Below are 20,801 nucleotides of genomic sequence, written 5' to 3' on the forward strand. Positions count from 1 at the left end.
ATACTAGAAGATGATACGGTTAAAAAGTGTATTAACGTGTATTTTATAAATTTTTCAAAGTTCAAAACTATAGTATGTTGTTCTGACAATTGCTTAGAATAAGTTTAGTTATACAAGAGTTCAAATAACTAAAAAGAACAATAGAGGTACTTGATCCTTCACTTTAAGTTTACTCATGACTGATTCCCCAAAGTGCATTACAGCATACTACATTATGCAATTGGTTTGTTTTACAGTTGTTGCTCTAGAGCTAATAAAATGGTTATTGTTACAATAATAAAGATTCATTAAGTTTAATTGTTACCTTTGTTGTGAATCATGTGCGTTAAAAGTGTACTTTCCCATTTTAAGTTTAAAAGGAGTATACTAATAGTACTCTTGAATAATCTTTTTCTAAGGGTAAATATAAACAAGCATTCAAAAAATTGCATATCGCCGTCAATAATAAATCAGTACTTGCTAAAAGTTTGTTGTTTTGGAATAGTGAATAAAGGGGATGATCAGAACAGGTGATCTTGCCCAACCATATTTATTATGGAAATTTGCTTAGACGTGCATGTGTCATGCAATAACAGATTGGCTGGTGTAACAAGTCATGCTTAGGTATACATTAATTCACCACTGAGCAACAGGATAATGGCAAATGACATAGGATAAAACATCAGCAATCAAAATGAACAGATAACTCATGTTTAACATACATGCAAGTTGAAAATGAAGCTACACTGATTTTTCTGTTTTGTAATGTTTCATTCAGTCACTAAGCATCTTGAAGCAATAGTCGTGTGACGTATTAGCTGCAGCCGAAGCGCAGATCCTGCTGGAGACTCAACATGCCTTTGTATTTTCCTTCAGTTCAGCGCTAGTCTTGCTCTCCTGCAAGCTGGGCCAAAACTCCAGCCATGTCCTCTCGCCCAGAGCATACTGACCGCTGGGAAGAAGAGCACGTTAAAGTAGGGCTTACGTCAAAACAGACAAAATGAGGCTATTATAAAATGTAGGCGTATTCGCAAAAATCAGTGATATCTGCTTCACAGCACTGCCGGCTCAAGAAAATACTACTTTAGTCTTTCTACTTGGGCTTAATTCAATGTCTTTGTAATTAGTTGCAAAAGTCGCTAGCAAATTTCTCAATAAAAATCGCTACACAATTAATCCTACACGCACCAGCATGTATGCAGTTTTAATTAAAGAGATACATTTGACCTTTCGTAAAAGTCTTTCGTATTTCAGGCTCTTATAGATGCACATTCACAGATCAGGATCATGGGACAAAACACACTTACATTTTGCGAACCAGTTGGGCGTCATCGGCCTGGCCCATGATCAGATAGCTGCTACCTCGCTTCAGGTTCAAAGCTTCTTTGCACGAGCTCTGTAAAGAGAAGGTCGCTGCTCTCCCTCCCACGTCTATTTCTAGACCTACACAAATTCGCCAGTTAGCACAAAACAACCCAATGTACGGTGCGATAAAAACCATTGCGAGCAGGCGTGGCTTGTTATTCTCGGATTAAACTTGTACTAAGTTATCAGAAGAACCTCTGTGAATCACTTGCGTCTTACTGCTGGCCAATTATAACGGCAGGATTTACAAGCGTTGACACGCTGTGGTTGGGGCGAGGAGTTATACCTCTTTTGAGGGCAAGGTCAATCCTCATATCGTAGTAGACCGTTAAGTCATCTCGCGTTCTCTCAAAACAACAGCTTTGTAAACTGTAAAAATAGATCAGATGTGGCTTTATTAATTGATTGAATAGATTGATTTAGCATCTTACTGATGCCCACGTTAACTAATAATTATAAAAAATATGAAAACACGATCACTCATTTGCACCAAAGCATGCACACACATAATAAATTACCGTAATTTATTTTTAGAATCATGAGGCTTTTTTATTACGATGAGCCTCAATAATGTTCTCCTTCTTTTGAAGACTGCAGTTTTCTGTTTGGGAAAATGGAATGAAAAATGAACTTGTAGATTAACTTTAGGCCTGTAAGTTTTATGCTTTTAAGCCCTTATTATTATTGTTATTATTATGAAACACGCTACCTTGACACACTGACAGACATCGTTCTTACAGATTTTCTGAAGGGCTCCCTCCTTCTTGGTTGGATGATAAAACTTCACACAGCGATTTTCTAAACACAGAAGACAGTTGTGAAGTAATATTGCAGTTACTTAAAAAGCAAATCACTTTGAGTTAATAAAAGTGTCAAGAGCCCAATGAAAGCAAACACTGATCTGCATGATGGCGATGGTTTTAACCAACAAAGGCATTTGATAACAACACATCATATTCTCTAATTCTCAATAACAGCAGGCGTTCATTACTAAAGCACAATCGAATTAATGTACTTTCTAAACCCTGAACTTTACACCGGACTTTAATGCAGCCTAAAAGTGTTTATTCTGTCCAGAAACATGTCTAAATGCAATTGATTTAATAAGATGTTGAAAATACGTCCACGATGATCACATTTTAACCGAATTTCTACAGGAAAAAACTTTCATTGTGGCTCTTTAGGGGATGTCCAAAAGACTTGCTCAGTGGGAAAGAATAAAATATTAAGTAACATTGTGATTTCACAGTGCGTCAAGTTACCAAACAAACACACAAATGCAAGCATGACCTCCCAAAGTGTGCCAACGATCCTACAGTATCCTTCTCATTCGGTGTGACAGCCTTCGAACCAGCCCCAAACACCAGTCTCACTTTCCTTTCAATGTCCGATAGAGTAAATACACAAGTGTGATGGCATAAACCAATAACACACGTTTGCCTGCACTTCAGCTTCATACCTATAGAGTAGTATTCATACACAGTGACTGCTGCTGGTTGAAGGAAGCCTCCGTTCATTATTCTGTGCAGCCGAATGAAATCTTATCGTTCCTTGTATGAGAAACCTGCCGAGTGTGAAAGTAATGATGGCGTCTTTTTAAAACATGGAAACACTTTTATGTTGGTGCTTTCAACGTAAACCTGACTCACGGACCTTGTCCAAGTAGATGATGAGGGATCCTCGCTCTGAAAGCTGCTTGTTCATCTCAAATTTCTGAATCATTCTGTCACGTCCGGTTGATAGCTGCCACGAAGCGACTTAGTTTTGGAGAGTCTGACATCCAAAATGTACATTTCGTCAAAAGCTAATGCGATTCATACCGCTCTTAAGATCATTCTCATCCACAACGAATCCCGTCAGTAATGATACGTCCAATATAGACATGGAGGCGTCTCTGTTACCAGACAGATATCTGTGGAGTCATCAAAGCAAATGTAAGCTTTCTTTGAAATATTAAGAGGTTCAGAAAGATCTCCTAAACTCTCACTCCATTTGATTATACTGGGCTGGTAAAAATAGATTTTGAGAATGCTTACAGAAAGAAAGAAGGAGACACCTTTTTGTAAAACTGAAATTTGAAATTTTAACTTTGATATTCAGTTTATTAGGTAATAAAAATGATTTAAATGCACATATTTGCACACCTGGTATTGATAATGAGTTTGTAGGTCTCAATCGCTCCTTGATATGTCACTAAAAAAAAAAAAAGAAAGACAATGTTCCTGTTATTTTCCATATTTCTTAGCTGCTTTGCATATTTAATCTGCCAAATAAATAAATGTGAATGTATACAAGATAGTAACGGGCAATTATTTAAAAACCGTCAAGACATACCTCAAGCTTTTTTGCTAACTTTTGTTAAGTTATATTATATTACCTTTATTATCCCTTTCAAAAGCCAAAGCAAGCTCAAAGTTCTTGCAAGTGCTTTTGCTTTCTTTTGGTTTTGCATAGTACTCAGACACAATCTACAGAGGAGAAAACAAAACGAAACAAAACACAATTAAAGGCAGTCTCTAAGGTTTAATGTAAGGTCAGAATTCTCTCTTTTTTTGCCTTCTTCAGTCACTCACGGTTACAGAGGCCTTTCCAAAACCCCTGGTGCTGATGGTGATCTGCCTATTAGATGGAATCTGTGGATTAAATTAATAAATACATACATACTTCATTCATCTTGATAAAGGGCATCGAATGTAGATGATTAATATAAGACTGAGAAATAAAAGTTTCAGGCGTACATCAGTGACCACAGTCTTTACTGCATAAGTGAAGTATACACTAATCCTTGGATTAATACACTTAATCCTTGTTTAATTCTTGGTTTGATTAAAATTAATGACCCGGACAGAAGCTGACATATTAGGCTGTTGTCACTTTAAGATCTATACAAATCCACTATAATGATACTCATTTGTTCTTGTTAACTGTTGATGTTCACTTTACAGAACCGACCACAGGGCCTTTAGCGCCGCTTTAGAAATAAAAATACAGTACGAGCTATTTAAAAGGGTTGTGTCTTATAAGACGTGATGTAAGCAAAGTCTTTTCTGTGCGCCATTCAGCAAACAGTACCACAATCAGTGCTACAAGATGCAGGCACGAAAGGCCATCATGTTTAAGTGAAAACCTATTTTACTCACCTTTCCTGTTTGAGTGAGATGAGTGTTGTCTTTGGTGAACTTCCACACAATCGCAACGGGCTGCCATCCACTTTTACCCGTCATCTCCAGATCTAAGTGCTTTATTTCTTTAACGCTAATCCTGTACTCGGCTACAGCCTGAAACACCATGATGGTGGCCTGGGATGGAGGAGACAAATTTAAAGGATTTTTTCATGAGGCTTCAGCTTTTTGGCCTTAATCGTTTACGGTGATGCTCATGCTGGATGTAGACTACAAACCTGAGTGGTGCCGTATCCTCCGTTGTACTGCCTCTGGTTGTTTAGCCAGTTTACGATGGGAGCCGTATTCTGAAAGTCTTGAGTTTTAACAAGAGCCAAAAGCGCATAGGCGGAAGCCTCTAAAGTAAAGCTAATGCTCCCAGCAGGCCAGTGACTTCCATCTGTTTGGGATTAATGCAACTTAGTTTTATGTGTGTAGCACTTTTTCGACATACAGATTGTTCTAAAGCATCTACATTTGCTGAGAGCAGATGAGAATCAGATTTTATACTTGTTGACTTTTAATTTAATACTGCGTTGCGTTGTTGATATGAAATGCATTTTTGTTAAGCATCTTCATCACTTAACTTTGATACCTAGACAAGAAATGCTAATGCTGTTAGGGTGAAATGACATTTAAACATTTAAGTACAAGTAAACAGACAAAGTACATTGTTAGGTTAAACCGATCATTCACATGAATTTAACAGAGATGGCTGTATCTTTACCTGCAGAGGCTTTTCTCAACAGGGCTTGTTTGTCGAGCGCATTTCCATTGGCAAAGAGCATAAGATACCATAGCCACGGCGTAAGGATTTGTCAGCCCATGTAACTGAGATCTGAGGTGCATAACGGCTTTATATATGCTACTGTCAAGACTCTAAAAAACAAGCAAACAGTTGATTTGGGAGCGGCATAAACAGGTGAACGCAGTGAGCTAGAGAAGCACGTTAACGTTTTCAAGGGATGCATTTAACTCAAAGACTGGCAGGACTCACAAAGACTTGGCCGGCACAGAGGTTTCTCCCCTCCTGCAGGGCAATGAGCACGAAAGCCGTCATGGATGCTTGTGAATTTCCCCCATGTACGTTCCCCTGTGCACAGTGAGGTAATAGCGATATTTTAAAATAAAGGAGCTAGTAAAGGCAGGTCACAATTAACCTTGTTTTGTGAAAAATTTGACCATCAATGAGAAACAGAACAAAATATAGTTTCACCAAATAAACATTCAGGAACAAAGAAATCTCTCGACACAAATTACCAACCAAGTTACTAATAAACTTGGTTGGTGTTCAGCGGTTACTTCTGTGTTGGTGGAGAACTGTTTTTTTGTCAAAAAATGGTTTTGGACAGCACTTAGGTTCGTCTGTTTGCTAGCTATTAGAACAGCGCTGTTTATTTTATCATCTTTATTACCTTATTTGATTAAAAATTGTGGTATGGTAAGTATAATGTAAAACTGTGGTAAGCATAATGACGCTTCAAGATTTAGAAGATAAAGTAAAGCATCAGGCCCCATACAAAGAAAAAAGAATAACTTAAAGCTTCAAAATTGCTGCATCAAAATGCTATGGCGTTGTGACACATATAGTACATATATTTTATTTCAGTTTGTTCCTTAAACAAATCTCCTATGGGCTTAAACTGTTCTTACTCACAGTCATCTCTCCATGAATTACAGGGCATCTTCTCTGAAAACACCATTCGGTAACTGCTTGTTCACTATGAGCCAATTGAGAGCAGAGCAGATCACATTTCGGTCTATGTGTACAATGTTACTGGCCATGGCAAATACTTTAGCAACATATGCTGTCAACCTTTAGGAGAAAAAAAGCAAAACTGAGTCTTAACATTGGTAGGATTCTGATTGACAGTTCTTAATGACCAAGCGTATTAGTTACCAGGTGCTGCTTGAGCGATGCGGCCATGCGGCGCAGGGACCCATCATTTTACGATATGATAGCTGTTTATTGTAACCTGTTCATTAAGAAAATAAGATGAGCATATTTTATAGAAATGCGTACAGGAGCAGAATAGTTGACTTTGCAGTGTTTCGTTTACCTCTCGAGATGTACGTAACTGCTGTCTGCCTAAGCCCAGACTCACGGTGTGTGCCACTGATTGGTTTTGTCCAAGTAATGGGTTGCAATGACTGGCATCGTTAGGCCAATCATGTTCTGCTCCCCACAGCCACCAGGCTGGATAATCAAGGAGCCATGGCGTGGCCGCTAATAGCCTTCTCATTGTTATACTTATTACGTCTCCTGTGAGAGTGACACACCGGTAAAAATCAGGCCTGTTTTTATTTGACAAGTTTGCAGCAGATGTTAGAAGAGTCACCTATTGCTGATAGATATGTGATCGCAGGTGTGTTAGGTGCCTGGTCCTCAGTATAAGGCTCCTGATAACCTCTACATGTTCACCACCTGTTCAAGAAAGGCAGAGAACCATGCAATCACAGTTTACTCTTATTTGTGCATGCTAGACGTGAATTTCGATCACTGCTGTGGCTGTTATTTAACATCTGTTTGAGACCAGGATAGAAACTGAGGGGGTTTAAGGGATAGCTCACTCAGGAAAGTTGAATTCTCTTATTAATTATTAATTACAAACACACAGGATCATTCAGAACACAAACAAAAGATATTTTTGATGAAATCTAAGAGCTTTCTGACCCTGCAAGACGGCAAGGAAACTACACGCTCAAGGCCTTGAAATGTAAAATAAAATTGTCCATGTGACACCAGTGGTTCAGCCGTGAATTTATAAAGCTACTTTTTGCGTGCAAGAAAAAAATGAAAATAATGAAATTATGCTATAACAGAATTAAAATTTTTGGGTAAACACTTTAACAACAAGGTCAGAAATTAAGTAGGGCTCAAGACAATACTCATAAAACAGAATGAGAAGAAAACACTTTCAACCACTCCAAAATATTAAGTAAAATGTCCATATATATATATATATATATATATATATATATATATATATATATATATATATATATATATATATATATATATATTTTTTTTTTTTTGTAAGCCCTTACCTGTATTAGTAGGACTGAATTGTCGATTTTCACTAATTTTGGTCAAACGCCTTCAGACTAAAGAGAACAAAGCAAAGAATGAGTGAGAGAGAGAGAACAAAAGCAGTTTAGATCAGATTCAAATGTTTGCCATCTTTAAACCTTGGGAAAAGTTGAAGGAAATGTACAGCAGTTCATTTCTTTCAACAACACTCTGCAATGATCCGTCTAGTTAATTGCTCAAGAAACTCATTTTCTTACCACCACTAGGAGGTCTTTCTTCACGCCATCATTCCCGCGTCCTGCAGCAGCTGCCTTCACTTCAATGGCATGGCGTCCCAAAGACAACGGGACGATGACAAAAGGTACAGAATATGATGATTTAGCATCTACCGTGACAATGGTATGGAACTTTCCTCTTGCTAGCCGGGCTGCAGATGTCTTTGGTTTCCATCAGATCCACACGTACCTACAAGAAAGATGAAATGAAACTCACACATTCCTTATGAAGAAAGGAAGGCTGGTAGTGGAGAAATCACATTCTGTGATCATGGTAAACCATTCCTCCAATCTGACCTTTACTTTCCTGCTGTACAAGTTGTGGATAATGGCTTTGATTTCAATTTGCTCATTGCGCACGGCTGAATATGGTAGCTTTAGGTCAATAAAGAAGTTCTTCACCACTGTCATCTCATGAGACGTCTGCCACACAGATACCTTTATAGAGTAAAAGAGAGAAACATCTTACAGAAAGCATGTATTGCAGGCCCAAAACACTGTAATTCCAGTGAAACCAAACAGTGTGGAGAAAACACTGAATAACACAATTAAAGTCTGGAGTAATCAACAGCATGCCACAAAATGCAATATACAACTTTGGAAATGGCTGCAAACATTTCTTTAATATGAATTGCGTGGTTTACAACAAGAGTCTGTACCATGAGTGCTGGACAAGCTAATGGCTGTGATTTCCCAGGTTGTTATGGAGTCTTTCAGCTTGAGTCCATCCCTGGGTAAGGTGGTTGTTTGACTAAAAGAGATATCATCTTTTACTAAAACTTGAACATCTCTGGCTGAGCACTGACTGCTGGAAGCTGTAAGTCAAACTCACCACTGGCGGTTCAGTGACGAACATTTGGGCAACGCCACTTCCTCCCAAAGCCAACTTTCAGGAAAGAGTGTACGTGTCACAATATCATCAGAGTTCACAAAATCCTCGCTTTCACCTGGGCGTGAATTAGTGATTATTATTATATTGATTTATTGAAAAAAAAAAAAATTGGAAACCAATTTCTACAAATTGTAGACGCATTAAACTTGTAACACCTATATGGGGTAAATTGAAGGACCATCGGACTCCAAGCAGATTTTAGGTTGAAATGTGTACGTTATAGTCGAGAATGCTCTTACTGCGGCTAAGAATCCTTCTTCAGCTGTCTCTTCATTACGGGTGGTCATCTCACGGCAGCAGTGCAGGAAAGCCTTCTGCACTCCTCTTCATTCGAAATGAAAGATGCCCGATAGTCACAGGTGTAATCATCTAATTTCTTCAGTCCATCCAAGCAGCATTCTCTCATCACCAGAGTATTTGTTCACTGGAGTTAAATTAACAAAAGAGGAAAATTTGGTCTGATAGAAAGCTTAAATATTACAGCAATGTTGCAAACCTAAGATTACAGAAAAATTTCATTTTTGTGTGGCATTTTAGTCAGAATGCACGGTATCAACCTCAGAATCGATTCAGTTTCAAACCAAAATTAGTTCTCATCTGACATCGACACAACACTGCTGTTTATTTACTTTTAGATGTTACTCACTGTTTTATGTGGTATACACACTATTTCAATATGCAGTAAAGCAGAACACACATTATAAAACTACAATATTTAAACAAATATATATTATAAACTAATTTAGTGGGTAATTCAGGAACAAAGTCCCTCACATTAATCTACTAAATGGTTTCAGAAGATTTAAACAATTATTTTAACCACAAGGGCTATCTACAAAATATTTCTCCTCTCATCCTCAGGACATGCCAATTTCCCCAAACCTATCCCTGAGGTTTCTTCCTATCATCCTCAAATTTGTATCAATTTATCTTGAGACACATTCTACCCATATATTCCAAATATACCAAACAGTTGATCTGTTGATGGCAGTTTCTTGGCAATTACTCTGGAATTAACTCTTACGCCAAACCTTGGGACATGCCAAGGAAATCTGGATGCAAAAAGTTGAACACAATACTTTTACATCTACTGCTTTTTATCTGTTTTCATTGATCTATTGATATAGTTTATCCTTCCTTTCTTCTTACCTAGAGACTGCTGGAAATTTACTATGGTTACATCTCGCTTTTTTTTCGCAGAATGAAGACTGGGCATTCAGCATCTGGAAAATGTATTGGATTTACAAAGATTTGTTCATTGAGAGGTTATTAAAGTGGATATTTTTGAACATGATCTAAATCTCTATGCAAGTAATTTGTCCTGATGCTGGTGCCTCCAGCAGAACTGACTCAAACAACAGACCAGCATCGCTGAAAACGTTCATACTGTCTTTTCCACTTCCTGCCAGCAGCCAACATCATGTGACTCAACGACATCCTAGATCTGTTGGGAAGCAACAAGTCAACGAGAGAAAGGCAATATGTTTAGGTGGTATCATTATCAACGGTGAGTTTCAATTCTGCTCCACAAACCTTTGTTTGAGTTATTCTGTTCTTGTTGTTAAGAACATAAACACCTTTTATCCACAGCCACTAACCCAACTTTGGCTCCAGGATCCCCTGTTATTCTTAGGCCAAAACCTTCACCGGGTTATAGACATTGACTGGATCATGAACTTCCCACTTTAAGCTGGAAGATCAAAGCACATAGATGAACATTACAAACTAAGATTAATCTATAGTGTTTAGTCACCAGGGCTAAATCACTTTCCCATGCACGTGTCCTTCACATCCACCCAGACTGAATCAGATACACCACCTCAGACGAGCCCACATGATAATACGCTACAAAGCGGAAGGACGGTACCATGTCTTTGGTTATAAGCACAGACAGAGACACCAGAGAGTGTCTCTTCCGCTAAACTTGCCTCACTTGAACGATCTGACCTTTGCTCAAGATCTAAAAAGGATGCAGATAAAAACACTGAATACATTTAGAACATTTAACAAACTACATAAGAACTAGACCGCATTCATAAGAATGTCTCTTCTGGATCATGGTATGGTTGTTCTCACCATGAAGGTGAAATCTTGATCTCTCACTCCTGGACTTCTTCCTAAGTTCAAACTGACTTTCATTTGATCACCGATCTGAAGCTCTGCAGCCCCAATGCCGATGTGCAGGTAGTTGTTAGAGCCACTTTGGGCCTTGTGGTAGGCCTGAGCCGCCATCTTTTTTACTGCCTGCTGATCCCCGCTTAATTGTGATCTCTGGTCTTGCCTGGAAGGAATATATATATTGTTTTTTGATGCTGTGAACTGTATGCCCACTCGCTTCTTACTAACTTGTCTATTTTTTCCTCGATCATCAGTGAAACTGACTGAACATCAGTGCTGTTGAGATGGCAGGTCTTACGGTGATCTCCAGTGAGGATGATCCTCCGGAGTGTTGATGGTAGCCTCATATGCCATTGTCTCTTTGTTTGACTCTTCTGACCCTCCAGGATTGACTCTCCACTTCTACATTTTTAGTAGGTGTTTGGTCAGGATTTGTTACGTAGACCTTTATGCAAAAACTCCAGACTAAAAATATAAAATGCGTGTAAACATTTTTTCAACTTTTTCACGACGCTTCCAGTAAGTTTGTTTTTTCTTTTGATAAAATGTTATACCGAGACGCCGAAGGGCATCCCAGGTTTGAAGAAGTGTGGGTGTTCTTTTTGAAGTGGATGGTGTAATGGAGACGCTACAATCTGAATGCCTCTTGTGTGCTTTACCATTCTCACTGCCTGAAACACAAGTATGATAATAATGAGAAACAAAACGCATGCAAATGATATGTTTTCAAGTAGTCTAAAATGTTTATGTTGTTTTCCGGAAAGAAAATTTCAATCAGACTTTGTGCAGTTCTTACCAGATTCGGTTAACACGCCTACTGTAATGTACAGTGACTGGTCGATAAGCTGCATGATGTTTGGGGAAGGTCTCTAGGATTTGTCTTCTCTTCAGCCTCTGCTTTTCCACTTCCATCCCAGATCTCACATTCAACATACAAAACCAGTAGTTTCAGGTCTTATCAGAACTGTGTGATTGCTTGTGTATGTGTTAACTTTTCATTCTCCACATATGAAAACATCTATTATTCTATCTCATTAGACTATTATTTGTGGAGTGAGATATAATGAAACAAATAGACCTTTTTAAACTGTAGGTTTGCAGGTGTCTGTGGAGGGCTAAATTTGCATTTCTTTTTCCATTTTAAAAAAATGGTGGTTGAGTCATTTCAGTCTGGTCTTTCTCACAAATGCAAGCAGTGTGTGTGTGTGTGTGTGTGTGTGTAGTACCTGCACTCTCTGTAAAGAGTCGGTATACTTATCTTCCCTTTATCTTCAGTCACTACACCAAATACAACAAACCGTGATCTATTGACTGTCTCTCCAAACAAATACCTTAAGGATACACACACTGACAGCTACTATAAAGACATAATGCTGCTTAAACATTTCTTAAGAAAGCTTAAAAGATTCAAAATAATGCAATAAAATTAAAAAGTACTGTACTTGTTTTAATATCGACTGTAAGACTGTCATCAAGCATGAGAAGAAGGCTTTCTGGACTCAAAGAGACTCCCGAAGCTGGGCAGGACTGCAGGAGGAACAGGGAAGAAGCTGTTGATATCAGTGGAAATGCAGATGTTACGATTTTATCTTTGGCGTCATTTTCTTTTCATTAAAATTTCGCAGAGGCACTTACTGTATTCTCTCTTTGACTTCAAACTCACTGGAGAAGTTCTTCCTCTGGGCTGTTTTGTGCTTACGCCACAAGTTTCTACAAGCCCGAGCTATTTGGACACCAGATAAAAAGGTCATTATCTCTTATTTCACAATCTTAGTTTGAACTTATAGATTCTAGTAATTTCTCAATTTTCAACAAATAAATAAAAATAATAATTAAATACACATTCCATTTATATTTTCTTTACAGAAAGATAACATGTGCTTTTCTAAGTATATTTCACTAGTATTATGTTGTTATTATATCAATCAATCGCTTTTATTTATACAGTGCTTTTAATACATTGAAAAGTATCAAATAGAGAATTATTATATCATACTATATTATGAATGACAACTGTAATGTATTTTTAGCAATTTTGCATTTCTCAATTTTATAGCACTTAAAACCAAAATTATTTGCAATTTCACACTTATATTTGAAAAAGACTTACAAAAAAATGGTATAACACACAAATGGTGCTTATTATATTATATCATATAATATATACATTTTACTTTTGTATATATTGTTAAACAAAATATGGATTAAAATGAGCTTCTAATGGTAAAATATTGTACTGCTTTTTTGAAAAGCGACTGAGCAATATTAGGGTTTAACTTTTTAAGTTTTATTCAAATATTCACTTGTCCTCACCTGGCCGGGTCCACATAGAGGCTGAAGGTTCCTGACACTCATTCCTGCACCAGGATAAACAGATTTGTTTTCTAGGCTGATGCCATCAGGTGTCTGCCAGCATTGAAGATGATATTGAAATATTTATGAAACGTGAATACAAACGCATTGACGAAAAAAGTACAAAATTACAAGTAAAAGTAAGTAACTACAAACGTCTCCAACAGAGACAAAAATGTGCTATTTATGGCTTCCAAATTTGACCTCGTTGCACTTTTATACACATGGAGGACACATTTACCAAGATCTCCACTCTGACTCCACTTCTTCACAGGCTGTGTCATGCCCGAATTCAGTGAAAACACCTCGGCAATAAACTTACAGGGAGAAGATAAGTGTTAGGAGACCATCTTTGTGTGAGAACTTTGATGGAAACAAATGCAGAGCAGTTACTTATCAGCGCACCTCTGCTGTCTGGAGTGTAGATGGTCTTGTCTGTCTGTAAAACTATGTGTCCAGACTGAAAGATCACCATGACTCTTTTCTCCATAAGCTTCTGTGGAAACTGGGCTTGCAGGACGCATATTGCTGCACTTCTTTTGTCAAGGAGAAAGCATTTCCAGGTATCTAGCAAAGACAAATATAGACAGACAACTAAGAAAACTGAGATGGAACACAGCAAACCGGCATTTACTGAAATTTCACTGTACAATATGTCTACATTCAAACATTTTCGACAAGCTCCTCCTAAAAGCATTGTTGTCCTGGTGGAGCTGCCTCACCTCGATCTCGATCAGATCCTGGTAGTTCTTGCCAGGGTTCAGGGTAACCGACGACTGGCTACCACACGGTTATCTTTAGGTGCCTTACTGAGATTTTAACATTCAGATTGGCTCCAGAGTAGTCCTGCGCCTCCACAAACACTTTCTCTGGGAGCCCACCTTCAGTATTGGGTGCGAGAGAATGTAGCTGAACAAAACAAATCCATTTAGGAGAAACCAGTCTTGGCCTCATTTCACAGACAGCAGTTTTTCAAAGGATACAGCACTACATTTATTAACTGAACATGAGGCTGCATAAGAAGATCATTTATGAGATGAATTAAATATATTTCAATATTGCATTCTGTTTTGAGGATTCGTTGGAAGAGATACAATCGCTTTCTATCAAAGCGATTGCACAAAACACTGCCCCTGTTTGACAGATCTGCACCAAAAAGCTGGCCATAGCAATGACACACGTCAGCCAGCAAAGCAAATAAACCAAACTGGACCTTATCTGACTCCACAAAATCTGTGTATATTAAATATGGAGTCATCTCAGCCTTAATAAACCCATTGATAATCAATGAAGAAAAGAAAAGAACAGAAAAAAACACAACTGACTGGATGAATTCAACTGAAGATAAAGACAACAAATTTCTAAAGATCTCCAGCAGAGGAGGATTAAAATAACTCCACAAACATCACTAGCTTCACGTGATTACTATTCATAGACTGACTTTCTATCAGGCGAAAGAAGCTCTGAGAATTAACAGGGTTTCAATCAGACATTTGTTTCATTGAGAGTCGTCATAATGATGATTACTGTCTATTGATGTCTCTGGTGATTTATGGTCGAGTTAGTATTCAATGAGGTCATTATATTTTTGCGCTTATTCAAGTCATTTGTTCAATAATCAATAATCAAGTCAATATTTAATTATATTAAACATAAAATAGTGTAATTTTTTTAATTTCTGAATATTACACTCTTTTCCTCCCACTTCTCAAGAATCAGTGATATAATTTATTATATGTTATTAATTATTATTAGGAAAGTTTCGCTGAATTTTTCCCAAAAGTTGAGATCTGTAATTACAGGAAGCAAAACATACATATACAAAATATAACATTTGTCTAAGAAATTGACTGATTTTAAAATTCTGAAAATTGAGATCAGAGATGGTGTTACATGTAACTTGTGTGTGTGTGTGTGTGTGTGTGTGTGTGTGTGTGTGTGTGTTGTGTGATGCTGATACAGTGGGGTGCAGAGAGAGAGGAGAGGTAATGAAGCCGGCAACAGCCGCCAGCCACAGCGAGTCCACGCAAGATCGTGGGCCTGTTTGTCCTTGACCAGCTCTGGAACTAAAGCATAAGACCCGCATTCACAATATATTCATCCTTCCTCATCATCACCATCCTCCTCCTCCTTACTGTCATGGTCATTGGGTAAGATGGGTGGGAGGACCTGTGCTATGATTCAGCTGAGCACTATCCTGTGTGATAAAGCTGTGATATCTTCTCTTCTCTCTCTCTCTCTCTAGTTCAGAGCATCACAGCGGCACAGACCTGGGATGGTATCATGCGCCAGTAAATAAATGAGTTAATTACCTGTTATATTGTGAAAATAAGTTTAGGCCCATCGCGCCAACCGAATACCCTTTGAATTGTATATTTCTGTCGCCGTGATGCAAACTCACAGTGAGCCTGAAGTTCAAAAACCGCAATTCTCAATCGATCGAAAGCTGTTGCTGGTGGTTGTTGATCTACAGTAATGATTGTAATATAGTTTGATCTCTCATAATTTTTCTCTTTGTTGATGTAGTCATTCTGTCTTCTGCCAATCATCCATTGAACTGCTTGCAATGATGTGACAGTTGAAACAAATCATCAGGTCAGCTGAATTAACTTTAAAACGAGCAATGAAAAGTATATATAGAGCAACTTTAAAGTATGTTACAAAAAGCACTGATTTTTACATCAGATTACAGTACAAAGACTTTTTTTTTGTGAATACAGTGCACATGCATCACTCTTTCCATAAATGCTTTACAATTCCCTGAGCGATAAGAAAAGCTAAATGTTTGATATGCTTTGTATTTAGAGTTTACAGTTGTTGTTGTTTTCTAGGAATTACATATTACTCACACAAATGCAGCAAATTATTTAGAATTTTATTGATTCGGGGCAGTTTATTCCTTCTTCTTTCAAAATTTATTGTCTAAATGAACCCACTTACACACATTTGAACAGTCTTCCAGTTTTTTCTAATTGCACACACCTTCCACTAGCTAAGACTACGCAGAAATAATTCATATTTAAATTGTCAATCAATTAGTCATTTAACCATGCTTGCTGTGACTTTGGAAGGTCTTTGTCTTCAAAACACAATAAACTGCACAAATGCATGTCCAAACGTGCCATGAAACGGATATTTAAAATGAATACATTTCCTTCTCTCTCAATTTGTTGTACAATAATCCCATTCAAGTCTAAATGGAAAATGATGCCAAAGGTAATCTGAAAGTAGTCGAACCATAATACTTGAATTATGCAATTCAGAAATGTTACTAACTTTGTAATTACTGGAGTAATTTTGTCACTTGATAAGACTTCTAAATAATAAACTCCTTTGAAAACTGTGACTAACCCTGTAAACTATAAACAGATTCATATAAACAAACGATTTCTTGCAGTGGTTCTGGAAGAAATCTTCAGCCTGATTTACATTGGTGGTAGGAATAGTCCTTTGGGTTTAAGTGGTTATCTTAATTCATTAAGGATTATTGCTGTGCATCCGGTTGAAGAGTTCACAGCAAGCGCAGTGATACCGCTTGTAACGTATCTTTGTATTTTTCCGCTTGGCCCTTCTGTAAATGGCCAGCATTCAATCCAGGCTCTCACCCAGGTTGTACCTCAGTCTAGAAAAGCCACACAAACACATGAAGATCAGGTGTTCAGAGCTCAAGAGCTGATGTGGAAAGCTCAGGGATCACTCTAAACCTATTGTGGGAAATTGTCTCTATAGTGTTCATAACGCTCCTACCTTCCACCAATACTTCTGAAGTGATGGTTTGGCCCATGATCAGGTAGGTCTTTCTCTCTGAGGCCCAGAAACTCTCTACAATTAGGTGAGCCAAGAAAGACTCTATATATTGCCTTCCACGCCTGTTTGTGTGCCTGAAATTAAAATGATTATTTATTAACTCAACATTTAAAATGTTACAAATGTTCTATTTCAAATGGATACTGTTATTTTTTAACTTTCTGATTACGGAAGTGATTATGATCAGAAATATTTCTTGAGCAGCACAACGGTCGAGGTTGGGGACATTCAGAGCTCTTTGGTCGACAGGATACCTTCTTTCAGCACTTGCTCAATGGTCATGTTGTAGATGTCTGCTTGCAGCGAAAGTGCCCTTCCCACCACTCTGGTCTTATAAACTAAAAAGAAGTGAAAGCTGTGAGGATAAATGGCAGTCTTTCACACAGACGCACATACACACAAGCAGATAGCGTGTGTTTTATCTGATGATTTCCAATTAGTAGGCAGGCCTCATAAGCCGCTTGAGACTTCTTTAATGCGATGCTTTTCTTTGAGACTGCAGTTCTCTGAATATAGACATAAGTCACACAAACATAAGTTTAAAAATACAAAGTCTGGTACAAACGGGAATATAAAATAAATATAAATATATTTCCAATATAATGTATTCCTGTGATGGGCTAGCTGAATTTTTTTTAGCATCATCACTCCAGTCTTCAGTATCACATATCTCCTTCAGAGAAATTTGGTGTAGTACATGCTAATTTGAAGAATTGCTGAACATTTTGTGGAAAACTGTGATGCATTTTCTGATTTTATTTCTAAGGATTTTGTGGATGGAATAGAACACTCAAAAGAAAAATGGAACATTATAAAACACTCCTTTACTGTCGCTCTTGGATGAGTTTAATGCATCCCTGATAAACAAAAATAGTGATTTTCTTTTAAAAACGCTCAGCAGTTTGTACTGAGTTTCTAGGTGTGCGCATCTTTCCAGCACACACTGGCACAGGTCCTCATGGCAGAGGTCTGTCTGCAGTGCTCCGTCTTTCTGGTATGAGGATGGTAGGAACTTCACACAGTTGTCATCTGCGGAAATACGTGACTTTAAATAGAGGCAAGGTTTTCACTGAGTCGTGGTTTTCTTTGAGCAGCACAGAGACCTGGAGCGCTGTACTCATACGCGTGATGACTCCATGTGGCTGGAAGTAGTCTCTACTTCATTCATCTTGTGCACTCTGAAGGCAATCCTCTTTCCTCTCTTTATGAGGAAACCTAATAAACGTGCATGCACTTTTACTGTGGATTTGAAGCACACACTGTAAATTCATTGAAAGTTAGGTTTTTGTCTTTTAGAAACCAAGCACTTTCCAAGAAAAAATGAATAATTATAACTGAAGAGTTTTTATTGTCATACTCTCTACATAAGTGGTGTTTTCTTATATCACTAGTTATAAAGTATGATGGAAGCAAATAATACACAATAACAGTAGACGCATACTGTACAGTAACGATTGAATCCATGGGTCCATTTAGATAGAGAAAAAATTTAAGCTCATTGTACATCGGTTCAGTTTCATGTTTCTAAAATATGTGAGATTGCTATCTGTGCATAAATGCCAGCATACCTTATCTAAGAAGATGACTAAAGTATGTGTGCCCAGAAATCTGCAGATTCATCTCAAATTTCTAAACGCACTTTTCTTCCTTATGCTAACTGATCAGGCAATAAAAATATCGCCCACAATGAGAATCAGATACAATATGGTACACCGAATTTACATTTGGGAATAAACTTTGTGTTTTTAACTTCGATTTTTACCTTTGAGATCACCTCTATCGACCTTAAACCCTTACAGCAAACCAACATCCACAATAGTCATGGCAGCATCTCTCTCTGAGCTCTTGAAACTGATATATGTTTAATAAAATATATAAGATGTGCAGCACGCATCTAATATATCACCAGCAGATGTATAATGGTATACCTACTAGATTCTCAATGGTGTAAGCAGGTGACTTCTAATAGTTTCTGGATGGATACTGTGTGCAGAAAGAAGATGTTGATTAAGAACAACACAAGGTTCTGGTGGACAAATATAATAGACCTGAGAAAAGTTTGGGGTTAAATAAGATTTTTAGCCAGCCCTTCTGCTCACTAAGGATGCATTTCTTCCGATCTAATACACTGGAATTATGTGACACATTTACAGTTTAAACTTTTCTATGGGAAATGCATTTTCAATAGGCTGCATTTGCAGTCACTTTGATCAATCTTACACACAATAAGTCAATATTTAAATAAATCTTATTGGCCCTAAACAGGTTTTATACAGATGATGAATACCACATGTCTCCTTTCTTCATCCGTGACTCGAGATCAAACGATTATATTCATTTTCTCTTCAGGAGAGCGAAGGTTGTGGAAAATACCTGAGAGGATAGATAGGATAGAATTGAAATGAATTTGATAATGGTCCAGTCGGCGTACTGTGACGTATTTTAAACTGCATTGGTGTGGAGGCGTTCACTCGAGAGAGTGGCCAGTCCGCTCTCATGAGCAGTGATACTTGAACTTCTGCGCCAGTTTGACTCGGCGAAACATTCAATATAAATGGAAATGCAATAATAAACGATGCACCTGATCGTTTGCTCTCCCACCTTGTCTCGAGCGCCACACGCGGTTTGTTGGTTTGCGTGAAAGTCCATCTGCTGTGAGACGCCTTCCAAGAGACTTCACGCCCAGATTCACGCCCTGTATTTCTTCGCCTGCATGGCATTCAGCTACGCCTGGAAACATGATAACGCCCAGGCGCAGAGGATGATATGGATTTGCTTCCCCTGCGCGTACCGCGTGAGGAGGGTGATTCGCATCGGGCGTTCGTGGATTCTACCCGTGTGCCTCGCCTCCCGTGACACGCCTCTGCGCTCAGCCAGCGTGATTTACGCCCGCGCCTGGGAAATCCCTTTGCTTCTACCAGAGAGAGAAGAGCGAACCCGCCTGCCTCTAGAGAGTGCTGATGTGCTCCGGGAACCTCTCCAGAACGTGACCATTGTTCAAGTGAAAAGAGATGACAGTGGCAGGCTGGCTATTGGTTTGATGTTTCATTTTGAAGTTATGTTTAATTAGCTTTAACTTCTAAAGTAAATGAGAATAAATACATATAAAAGCAGTATTAATACTATTATTTCAGGTGTGTGTGTGTTTACTCTTATTTATATATAAACCCATAGAATTATTTTCTTTATAATTGCAAACTTATTATAAGTTGTATTAGAAAGCAACAAACAAATACATATACATTTAGGTTAAAAATATATCAGCTATAAATGTTTTGTTTGTTTCCTAAGAACCAGTGTTATTTTATATTATTATGTTTTTTTATTCCAATTAACTAAAATTAAAATGTAATGTGTGTGCTTGTCATTTTAATAGTTTTGGAATTCAATATTGCTATCTATATATTTTTTATTTGAATTTAGTTGTAAAGGCAGCTTCCTTTCTTATTTTTGTTTATTTTCAATGAATTAAATGTAGGAAAATAGCAAAGTTTATGTTTTAATAATAATATTTTTGTTTGATTTTAGCTTCATTTCAAATAACAATTTGGGCTATAGTTATTTAGCACAGCCAGGAAACACTGTATGTTAGCCATTGCTTTTTTATATCATTCAGTATGATATACAGTGTGGTATTGTGAATATTTTAGCATTTTGTTTTAAATGCTAGCATTAGTTTCCAGTTCTTTCTCAAATAAAACTGTTTTCAACATTGAGTGATAATAAGGTAAAGTGGGTATAAACTGATGTGCTTTTTATATGTCAATAAGATGACATTTTTACAGTATGCTTGTATCAGTTCTTTTTTGCTAATCTGACTG

The 20,801-nt window shown here is 37.7% G+C and overlaps 1 pseudogene; it reads right to left on the reverse strand.

The window, feature by feature from the left end:
- Window positions 1-646: 646 nt before the first annotated feature.
- On the reverse strand, window positions 647-17,262 carry LOC122349174 (annotated as a pseudogene).
- Window positions 17,263-20,801: the final 3,539 nt, after the last annotated feature.

The sequence above is a fragment of the Puntigrus tetrazona genome, chromosome 1 (genome assembly GCF_018831695.1).
Source record: "Puntigrus tetrazona isolate hp1 chromosome 1, ASM1883169v1, whole genome shotgun sequence".
NCBI lineage: Eukaryota > Metazoa > Chordata > Actinopteri > Cypriniformes > Cyprinidae > Puntigrus > Puntigrus tetrazona.